At 36.6% G+C, this 11,849-nt stretch overlaps 1 pseudogene; it reads left to right on the top strand.

Annotated features, from left to right (window-relative positions):
* The first annotated feature begins 8,278 nt into the window (after positions 1-8,278).
* LOC103596211 lies at positions 8,279-9,134 on the top strand (annotated as a pseudogene).
* Positions 9,135-11,849: the final 2,715 nt, after the last annotated feature.

Genomic DNA, 11,849 nt, shown 5'->3' with positions numbered 1-11,849 from the left:
AAAAAAAAAAAAAAAAAAAAAAAAAAAAAAAAAAAAAAAAAAAAAAAATACAGTGATTATATGGTAGTAGCATAGAATTTCTATAGATAATACTTTGTTTTGCTTTGGATCATTGGTTTGTGATAAATAGTTCACATAGCTGGACACCCATTCACTGATTTGTTCAAATGCAAATAACTACAATTAAAAAAAAAACTAACAAAAAAGAAAAGTAAAAAATTACATAGCAAAGTAAAACATTGGCAGTATCTTAGTTCTTTGGGCTGCGATAACAAAATACCATAGACTGGGTGGCTTATAAACAACAGAAATTTATTTCTCACAGCTCTGGAGGCTGAAAAGTTCAAGATCAAGGCGCTGGTAGATACGGTGTCTGGCGAAGGCCCATTCCTCATAGATTGTGCCTTCTTGCTGTGTTCTCACATGGTGGAAGAGGCTAGGTAGCTCTCTGGGTTCTCTTCTATAAATGCTCTTACCCCAATCATGACCTAATCACTTCCCAAAAGCCCAATGCCTAATACTATAATGTTGGGGTTGATGATTTCAACATATGAATTTTGGAGGCATATAAGCAAGCAGTGGGATAATAATAATCTGGAAGGAGGATAGAAGATGGGCTGTTTCTGTTCCAGACAGAACCTTGGGGTAGAGGGAACTATACCTCCACAAGCTCCTCTTAGCCTGTGGGAATGGATGAGGCCTAAAATCTGACTCCAGATGGGTCATCTCTGAAAAGAAAATCTCCACATTTTTCACAGATTTTCTCTTTTATGTAAATAGATAGCCCAGTCTTATAGATAAGCAGACTGAGAAGCTTGGCTAATTCCCCAAATTACAAGTAGGGTTGGAAGAAGGGAGAAATTAAAACTGTATGAATATCCAATTTAATTGGGTGGGTGAAGAACTGATCTGTAACTCCCTTGCCTGGGAATGAGCAGGTGCTCACCAGAGTTGGGGGAACAGGGGCGACGAACACGTGTAAAAAACAAAGACTGCATCAGAATTAGCAGTGAATATATTGACACACATTTTTCAGCCGAGGGGGTCATGATTGGAATCAAGCAGCACATAGTTAGAATCACTACAATTTTCCTAATAGCACCGACATATTCTATGGTCACTTCAGGCTGGAGGAGGAGGACAGAGGTGTGTGTGTGGTTGGGCAAAGCTATGCAAGCTATTTTTCCCTTCATTGTTCTTGTACGGTGTTTTCCCACACTGGGCACATAGCCCTTTACAACATTGAGGCTCCATTCCTTTGTGTTTTTCAGAAAACCAGTTGTGGAAAGTTTTCATTCTGATTCTTCCTGTTCCTCCATCCAGTACTCACTAAGTATTTGGCTTTACTTGGGCTGCTCTTAGAAGCCTAACCACAGGCATAGATACCAGATGAAGGATGGTATTTGCCTGTGAGAAATAGTATGGCTAGAAACAAAGAATAGTTTTTAGGAATTCTCTAGAAGATTTCAGTATTGTTTCATTTGTTTTCTTTTCTTGAATGATAATCAGAAATAATTCTCTACTAGGGGCAGATCATACAGAAAAGGTTGATTAAAACTGGGGATGGTGGTCCATTTGAATCAACATTTATTGAAGTCTGGTAAGTACAAAACTATGCCTTGCTTTCAAGAAGAAAATTACTTGATAGTGAACTCTAGGGTCACCGTGACAGACTGCCAAAGTCACAAAATGGCTTCAAGGGGTGTATATGGAAGAAAAGACGGCAGGCACAGTTGCTGGGATCCCGCTGGTAGGAGGTTGTGGTAGATTATTAAAGATGTCTTTCCATGAATCATGACTTCCTGTGTTGATGTCCCTTTCTGACGTGACTCTGTTGCTTCTCCCATCAGAGGTGGCGTTTCTTTCCCCTTCTCTTGAATGTGGGCTGATCGTATGACTTTTTTTGATCATTACAATGGTCAAATTTACATCCCATGAGCAGGACTTGTTCAACATAATGAGTATTTCCTAAATCCAGATCTTCCTGAATCCAGAAGAAAACATTGGCTCAGTCCGTTTAAGGTGTTACTTCTGCTGCTAACCTTCACTGACAAACATGCTGTCTTTCTCACATCTAGGTAGGACCTTGTGATTAGTTATCATTACTAGAAGTATACAGAAGTGATGTGTCACTTTGGGGCTGAGGCAGTTAGAAGGCAGTGGGTATTCTTTGTGTTCTCTCCACTCACCCCTTGTCTGTAAGCAGATATCCCAAGCTGACTATGCAGCCATGTGAAGACATTGGAGTCCCAATGAAAGGAGTTTGATGTCTGGAACAGAGTCCCCCTGTCAGCTGGCATTATACTGTGATATAAGGGAGAAATAAAAATTTACGTGTCAAGTCACTGAAGTATTAGGATTGTTTATAACAGCAGCTCATATAACTAGTTGTGTGCTGGTAAATGTTTAGCAACTGGATCTCCAAATGAAACAAAACCAAACAAAAAATTCCTACTTGCAGCATTTGCTGATTTCTGTGGTGTAAATACTCCTACCATGGCTGATTTCAAGCTACCAAAGTGATATCGCTGAACTTGGAGTTGGGAAGAGATGCTGACCTTTGGCTCTTTCAAGCCTGTATGAACTAGCTCCAGCATGCCACTGTCTGTAACTTACCCTGACTAATTTACTCTGCCATCTTCAACACTGGCTGGGTTTGGTAACAATCTAGCCAGTCTGTCACATGGATCCATGGACCAGATAAAGCTTGGGTCACCTTACCATCCTGCCAACACTTGCTAACTACATTGGACTCTGACTTAACTGTTTAGTTACTGAGATTTGAAGATTGTTCATTAAAGGAAATTCAATACCTCCTTAGCATCTTGCACTGTGCCTTGCACATGGCAGGCATTAATAAATGTCTGCAGAATTGAATTCTCAAAGCTAGTTCTTTACAAAATTTGGGTAGCATTTAAACCTCATATCCTCTTTTTGATGTTACTCTTAAGAATGTAGACTAGGAATGTTCAGAGTCCAAATAGTCAAACTACCCTCTTCTGAAATTCTGAAATATATATATATTTCTTTTCTCTTCTTTTCTTCACATTATTGTGGACTAACAAATAATTCAAAATGAGAGATATACAGCCATAAAAGATTGATACATTCCTGCTTATGGTTTGTATCCTTTGAAGTCATTTTGCCAAAAGCAGATGAATACCTTGGCTTACTAGCTGGGACTCAGTGCCTTCATCTGTAAAATGAAAGTGATGATCTATATCCATGAATTGCTGGCATCCCTGAACCTGTAAGAGTTTGAGAAGGTACTATTTTTAAAAAGGAACTTATATAATATGGTCTAGACTTAATTTTCTAATTTTTAAATTTCTTCCCAGCTATGAAGTTGTTTTGAAAATGGGACCTTAAAATAAACAGAGAAACAAACAAAACTGGGTTCTTGTAATGTTGGAAAAGAGCCCAAAGACTTTAAGCATATCTTAAGCAAGCACAGTGCAGAACAGAGGGCAAATTTACTTTCAAATTCCTATAGAGGGTTTTTTTTTTAGCCATAAATCTTTCAGCAAATGGCATCAGGATTTAGATTTTTAAAAACACTCTATTTTTGCCTTTTTCTTCAAGATTTTTTCTTAATGTGATATGCAACTTTGGAAATGCACACCATCAACTGAGATATATACGTTACAGATCAAAATTTTCTTCAATTCTACGTTTAATCTTGGAACTAATTAAAATGTGAATATTGATGAATCATAGATTGTGTGTAGATTCAGTCATTTCTAGAAGAGATCAAGCACAAGCCTGAGTGGTAACTCTGGCCATGTAAGCCACATAACAGATATAAGAAAGTTACAAAAAATCCTCTTATAAAGCTGCAGAAAATGTAGCTTGTGCAGTTTGTTCAAAAATGTCATGTTGAAATTTGAGTCTGGGCTTGTTCTCTTTAAAAAGATTGAGAAAAAGGAATTTAAGGGTGTTTTCTTACATTTCTGAATCAGATTCCTAAAACATATAATACTAGTTGTTAAAGAAAAGATTATATTAATTTAGTAACATCCATCCTGCAGGAAAGAACCACATGAGAATGAACTCTGCTTATTCCTTAATCCGAGAGCACAGAATTAGACCAAACTCCTTGCATCTGAGCTGAGTTCAAATGAAAAAAATCCAATTTGCCAAAAAGACTAATTACCTCAATAACTCATAACACTACTGATTATTTAATTTTGAGTAAAGTGCCAAACATGCAGGACTTGATAAAGGGAATTTTAGGGCAAGGAATAAAATTCAAGGCATGTGAGCTCAGCCTTCCTTAGCTCACGGTGAAATCCTCTTTGGTGGCTGTTTTCATAATGTCTATGGCTCATCAAGATCTGCTGGGAAAAAAAATTCTGGATTTATCATCTCTGTATCAAAGGGGAAAAAAGTCTTTGTTTAAACAGCAATTTGAAGTGGTGATCTAATATATATATATATACTCAACTTATTTCTTTTGGTGATGCATTATATTTCTTTATTTTATGAGCAAATATGAATTATTTAGCTATTTATACCTTGATGACACATTCTCACTTCATTTCTAATTATAAGTCTTTCTGAACTCACTTATGTTTGCCATTTAGTTGTTAAAATAGTGTTCTCTGCAAATAGACTTGCATCAATCACTATGGTCCTGGTAGCACTGTCCATAAGATAACGTGAAGGTCTTGAGCAACTTGCAATATTCTTTGAAGCTTGTATAACTAAGCCAATCCATACTAAACAGAGTGCTGCTGTGCTCCTATGCATAAAACCAAAACACATTCCTGGGAGAAAGACCATTTGGCAGTACGTGAAGTGAGAAGGCAAAACCTTTTTAAAATTGCAAGTTTCTGCATCCCTTACACTGTCAATAATTGCTTAGGACTAAAAAAGTGTGATGTCATAAATAATACTAATGGTTGCAAGAGCAATACATGGCTTCTACAACAAGACTCATTTGGACATCAACATCGCCATATTCCATCAGAACTACAGTCACACATTTAGGAGATTGTTTTAAAATGTAATGCTAGGCAATCCTTTAACCAAACATAGGATCAGAGCCAATCCAAAAAAGGTGGTATTTTATTAAAGCCTGTGGGCAGACTAACAGGGAAACAGGCCTTCCAGGACACAGAAGATGGACAGAGAACATCCAGGCATACTGGAGCACTCATTCTGTTTTACCCTTTAAATGAATGTGGGATTTTGCTGATGCTGAGTTTAGCTCAAGTATCATTGCCCATCTACCCTCCAGCTGCCTCTAATGTTCCAGGATATCCATATATATTTCCTTCTAAGGGCATACGTTATTTGTGTAAATGCTTCCTCAATGGTACTATGACATAGTTGAAAAATAAATTTCTCAGATCAAAAAACAAAAACAAGAACAATACCCAACTTTGCATGTTCAGTGTCACTGGCAGCTTCCAAGAGATGCTGGGGCAGGGGCTGGAAAGGTAGCACATCTTGTTTCCAAGAAGAGTCTATGTTCTTGCCTAAATAAACTAGCAGTTTAATCTAATCACTGTGTGTGCGCGTGCGCGTGTGCGTGTGTGTGCAGCAGGCGCACACATATGGTTTCTTCCTGTAGTTACACTGGAATCTGCAACTGTCATTCAGAACATTATGTGGGTATCACGAGCGAGGTTTAACATTTGAACATATGGCTAAATTGAGGGGCAAGAGGGACAGCTGGAGCAAAGGGAGGAAATAAATGTATCAGAAAACACATGAATATTATAATGAATTTAAGTTAAAAGGAAGGCACTGTTCTGGATAATGATAACCAAGTGAACACACGCATTTACATTTGCCATAAAGCCACAAGAACAAAGAGAAGTAAGACAACATAGTAATGAAATTATGGAAGCTGGAAAAAAGACGAATAGATGGTAACTGACTTAACAGGCTCAACTCAGCTGAATTCTAAGCTAGCAGTGGGAAAATCAAGAAACAACCCAATTTGCACCTCAGAACTTCCTAAGGGTTTAGGAATTGTTGCAGCTGTAGACATACCTAAGGTAAGGCTAAAAACAGGAGGTTTTATTGAAAGTCTGTTTAAGAAGAAGTTGGGTCCCAAAGTGTCTCCTCCACTCCAAAACAGTCAAGAGACTGATCCTACTTCACCCTAGCAGAAGACTGAAGGTTTATTTATTGCAGTGAGTGGAAAGGACAGCAAGTCTCTGGACTGAGGGACACCAGGTACAGTTGATGGTAGAAATGCATAATAAACATAAGGAGAACGAGGGGAAATTTACATATTAAATGTTGACATAGCAAGCTTTCTTTCCCAGCCAGCTTTCCAAATGCTCGAAAGAGATTGTTAAAGTCTTCACTTGGAGAATCTGACCAGTTTAAGCAGGGAAGATATTAGCATTGGGGGTTTCCTAATGAAAGCCATCAGGCAGATCATATTATAGTGGCTCCCACAGTTGAAAAACCCTACTCATGTGCACAAAGCCGAATAATATATTCAGACAGTCAAAGGTCATCAGATATGAGATAGAACAAATGAACAAAACAACCAAATAGAGAAAGCAGGAAACAGACTTTGCAGAGAAAAGGAAACTTTTTAAAAAAAGGATCATTTATATCCTCAGAGAGATAAGATATTATATCCATGAAACAAGATAGTATGAGAAGATGACATTCAGAATACAGAGTTGAAGAGCTGTTGGAAATAAAATAATAATTCAGTAGAAGTTGAGAAAATATCTCAGAAAATAAAATAGAATGTACAAGGGATTAAAAATAGGAGAAAAAAAGTTAAGGGATCAATTTAGAAGACCCAAATCCAAATAACCTGTGTTAATTTTGTAGAAGGAAGTTAAAGTTACTTCTATCATTTGCTGAAGTATTCTTATGAGTTTTTAGGTTTTACACATTGTTCCTTTTTAAAACGTTTGGTTGTTTTTCTATTTATAGTTTAGTTTTCTTAAAGCTGTGGGGAATGTAGATAGTTTAGGAGGGAAATAAGTCTGTAAGACTTACAGAGAAGAGCAAAGGCCAGCCTTCTCTCCCACTCCTGTGTTCCACAAACGCAAGGCAGGGAAAAACAGAAGACAAGACATTATTAACAAAATAATTCCGGAAGCTTTCCCAAAGTTAAAAAACTCGAATTTGCAGTTTGAAAGGGCTCATCATAAAGGAGGAAAACAAATCCACATCAGGGAAGAATTTTAAATCACCTGAGACAAAGAAAAGATTTTTCCAGAGAGAAAGACACGAATAAACAACAATGACAACAACATACAACTTTAATATAAAAGATCAGGAACCTTTTTTAGCATTTTATTTTTCCACACAAATGCTGGGAGCTAGAAAACAATGAAACAATGCTATCAAAACTTGAAGGAAAAAGAATTTCCAACACAGAATTCTACATCCAGTGAAACTGAATTAAGTATGAGGGCAAAATAAAGATAGATATAATCTCAAAAATTTTATCTCCCATGTCTTCTTTCTTGGGAAAGTTCTAGAGGATGTGCTTGCCAAAAAAATGACAGTAAAACAAAAAAGAGGAATATATAAGGCAATAGGATAATCAAGTCAAAAAGAGGCAAAAAAAAAAAAAGAATACCTAAGATGATGGCAAAGGAAGTTTCTAGGATGACAGTGTTTGTCAGGCCTAGGGAGCAAGCTATCCATATTTAAGCAGATCAGAAATCTTGTGGGAGATTTCCCTGAAAAAGGTAAAACTGATAGAATATATAATATATTCAAAGTTATTGAGAGGAGAGATGGAGAAGCATCTGACGGTGAAGTATTTGTTTGCACACAGAAAACCACGCAAACAAAAGAAACAAGAAAATTATTTAATCCAGGGTAAACAAAAAGTTACGCACTAAAGAAAAAGTAGTCATAGTGAGTAGAAGGTGAGAAAAGGGTGACCCAAATACATCTATAGATTCTATGTAATCTCAATTAAAATCCTGCTAGATTGTTTTGTAGAAATTAAAAATCTGATTGTAAAGTTTATATGGAAATGAAAAGGATCTAAAGTAACTAACTAACGCTCTCCTGGCCTGCTGTGGGCCAGTCTGTCAGGTGCTTTTCGCCAGCTCCTTCCTGTGCTCAGCCAACAGCCTCTGAGAGCACCCACCCCAGTGGCCCTTGCCAGGGACCCTCCATAGGCCCAGGGGAACAAAAGTGGCTCTAAATCCAGCACATGCACACTGAAGTAAGTTAAAGAATTTAATATGAAGCACAGGAGCAGATAGTGCCAACTAGCAAGCAGTAAGTAGCTGGTACAGATTTGGTGAGTGGGGCAGCATCTCCTCCTCCTGCTGCCGAGATGGCAGAAATTAGTTGAATTCAGTATGAAATGGAATACATCAAAGGTATCAGTCAGCAAATGAGGGTCCTGAAAAAATTAAATGTAGCACCATCAAATGCTAACATGGAACAAGAATTCCAAGAAGTTCCAAATGCTAATATGATGATGCAGGTTCCAGAGAGGATTGTTGTAGCCAGAAGCAACGAAGACATTCCATTCTCGAGACCAGAAGATCTTGATCTCAGTCAGCAATTCCTTTTAAACCTCTGGCACTAAAAACACCACTTCATGTACTTACATTAAGTGAAAGACCATTACATTTTCTGGATTTAAAAAGACCTCCTCCAACCCCTCAAAATGAAGAAATCTGTGCAGTTAGCAGACTAAAAAGAGGGAAAATGCTGTTCCCTAAAACGGACAATTGATCAGAAATGACTCTGTTGTGACACCATCACCATAACCAGCTCCAGTTTGTCCTACCCAGATGTTACCTGAAGATAGAGCTAATCTTCCCTCTACTAGTGACATTTTGTCACTTACCCAGTCTACTCGTCGTGCTTGCCGGCAGATCTTGGATGTGCCAGATGAAAATCACAGACCTGTATTGCATGGCAGGTCTGCTGCCACCACTTCCAATCCTCATTATGACAACGTCAGGCATAGCATTTCAAATATAGGTACAACAACTGAAGGAATTTCAGATGGCATGACTGTTGTAGATGCAGCTTCATTAAGACGACAGGTAATCAAACTAAACAGACGCGTCCAACTTGTAGAAGAGGAGAACAAAGAACGTGCCAAAAGACAAATGGTCATGTATTCAATTACTGTAGCATGCTGGCTGCTTCATAGCTGGCTGTGGTTTCACCGCTAGAGGTAACCTCAGCTCTCAAAAATATCATCACAACAGCTAGAAACATAAAGAATTTGCAAACTTCTTTGTTTCTGTCTCTACATTGTATGCCATCTTATAGTCCATGCCTTGATAATCCATTTCTTCCAGAAAGTAGGGGGGAAGGACCTATATTTCCGGAAGTAAAGGTATGTTCGGTCACTCAGATGATTCACTTTTAACCAGCTCTACAGTAATAATACGCACTAAGAATTCTCCCTTTGCATGTTTTGTAAGTAAGCTTCTGTTTATTTTTTCAAAAAGAACTGTTTTTTTTTGCCTTGTCAGTCTTCACAACTAATTCTCTGAACTGGAAAAAGAGTGTATAGAAAATGGATTTGGAAAAGTATCTGCAAAAGAAACACAATATTTTGTCCTATTTCTCAAACATTATTAGATTAAACAGTTTCGTTAGTAGACATTTTTGCATCCACATTTCAACATTAACACTTTTGAAGTCATGGTGTGGTGTCAGATTTAAGAAAATCAGCCACCTAATATTTCATGATCACCTTTATTAAGTACCTGTACAGGTTAAATTAAAATAATTCCTAACATTTCAGTAGTTTATCTAATATGTGTGCAGCATATGTGTTCTTATTTTCATTTTAGTTTTGCAGAAAGTATGTTTTTACTGAATCCATGTGTGAATGATTTTTAAAACTACAGAATAAGGTACAAATATAGTTTGTTTAATAGACTGTCAACCAAAAAATAAAATAAGATAAAATAGCCAAATAAGTTTTGAGAAAGAGGAACAAAGTTGATGAACTTAAACTACCAATTTCAAGTCTTATGATAAAGCTTCAGTAATTGAGACTATGTAGTATTGGCATGAAGACAGACATACCTATCAATAGAAAAGAATAGCAAGCAAAGAAATAGGCCCATGCATATATAGTTAATTGATTTTTTAAAAAGAGGGCAAGGTAATTAAGTAAGGATAGGACAGTCTTTTCAGGAAATGGTGCTCAAAAAAAATCAGAAATCTACATGGAAATAAAAAGAACCTTGACCCTTATTTCACACCATAAACAAAAATTAATTAGAAATGGATCATAAACCTCAACATAAAAGCTAAATTTATAACTATTATGTATGGAAACATAAAAAGGATTTCTTCAGTAAGACATTAAAAGCATGATAATCTTAAAAGAAAAGTGGATGGATAAAGAAAATGTGTTACATATAACACAACGGAATGCTATTCAGCCTTAAAGCAGGGTGGGGAAATCCTCTCATTTGTGACAATGTAGACGAACCTGGAGGACGTTATGCTAAGTAAAATAAGCCAGGCATAGAAAGACAAATACGGCATGATCTCACTTATATTTGGAATCCAAAAAGACTAAACTCATAGAAGTAAAGAGTAAAGAAGGATGGCTACTGGAGACTGGGGGAGAGTGGTGGATAGGGAAAGGGGAGATGTTGATCAAGGGATATAAAGTTTCATTTAGACAGGAGGAATAAGCTTAGTGAGCTATTGCACGGAATGGTGACTATAATAAATAATGCATTGTATATTTCAAAATTTCTAAAAGAATAGATTTTAAATGTTTTCACCACCACAAAATGACAAGTATGTGAGGTGATGGATTTGTTGATTATCCTGATTTAATCATTCCACATTGTAAACATATATCAAAATACCACATTGTACCCTATAAATACATACAATTATTATTTGTCAATAAAAATTAAATTTTAAAAGAAATCTAAAGGACAAAAAAAGAGAAAAGTGGATAAATTGGATGTCAAATTTAAAACATCTCTTCTTTGAACAATACTGTTAAGAAGAAAAGGCATGCAACAGACTGGGGGAAAATGTTAGCAAACATGCATCTAATAAAGGATCTGCATCTAGAACATACAAAGAACTCCTAGAACCCCAAAATGAGAAGACAAACAATCCAATTAAAAATGGGTAAAGGATAAGAAGAGACATTTAACCAGAAAAGATATATGAATGTCAGATAAACACATAAAAGAAAGTCAACATCTTTAGTCATTAGGGAAGTGCAACTTAAAACTACAATGAGATACTACGCATGCTCATTAGTGCAGCTAAAATTAAAAAGGACTGCCAATACCAAGGGTCAGCAAGAACGTAGAACAAGTGGAACACTCATAAATTGTAGGTGAGAACATAATACGATACACTTTGGAAAACAGTTTAGCAATTTCTTATAAAATTAAAAATACAACTACTTATGACTCATAGGTATTTTCCCAAGAGAAAAGAAAATATATGTCCATACAAAGGTTGAATGTTCATAAAAGCTTTACTTTTAACAGTCGAAAACTGAAAAAATTCAAGGTCCACTGAAAGATGAATAAACAAGCTGTGGCACATCCATACAATAGAATACTACTCAGTAAAAAGAACTACTGATACACACACCATGGATGAAACTCAAAAACATTATGCCAAGTGAAGGAAGCCTGACTTAAAAGGCTACATATTGTATAATTCCATTTACATAGAACTCTAGAAAAGGCAATCAAATCTACAGTGATAAAAAGCAGATCAGAAAAAAAAAAAAGCAGATCAGTGTGTGCCTTGTGTGGGGGGATGTATGTGTGGGTGGGGGTCGAGGAAATTGACCTAAAAGAGGCACAAGGGAGATTTTAGGGTAACAGAATGTTTTGTATCTTGATTGTGATAATTGTTAATTGTGATGATTATTAATATTTATC

This window comes from Galeopterus variegatus, unplaced genomic scaffold (assembly GCF_000696425.1).
Source record: "Galeopterus variegatus unplaced genomic scaffold, G_variegatus-3.0.2 Scaffold1957, whole genome shotgun sequence".
NCBI lineage: Eukaryota > Metazoa > Chordata > Mammalia > Dermoptera > Cynocephalidae > Galeopterus > Galeopterus variegatus.
Note: the sequence above shows the minus strand (reverse complement) of the source record. Positions and strands in the feature narration are given on the sequence as shown.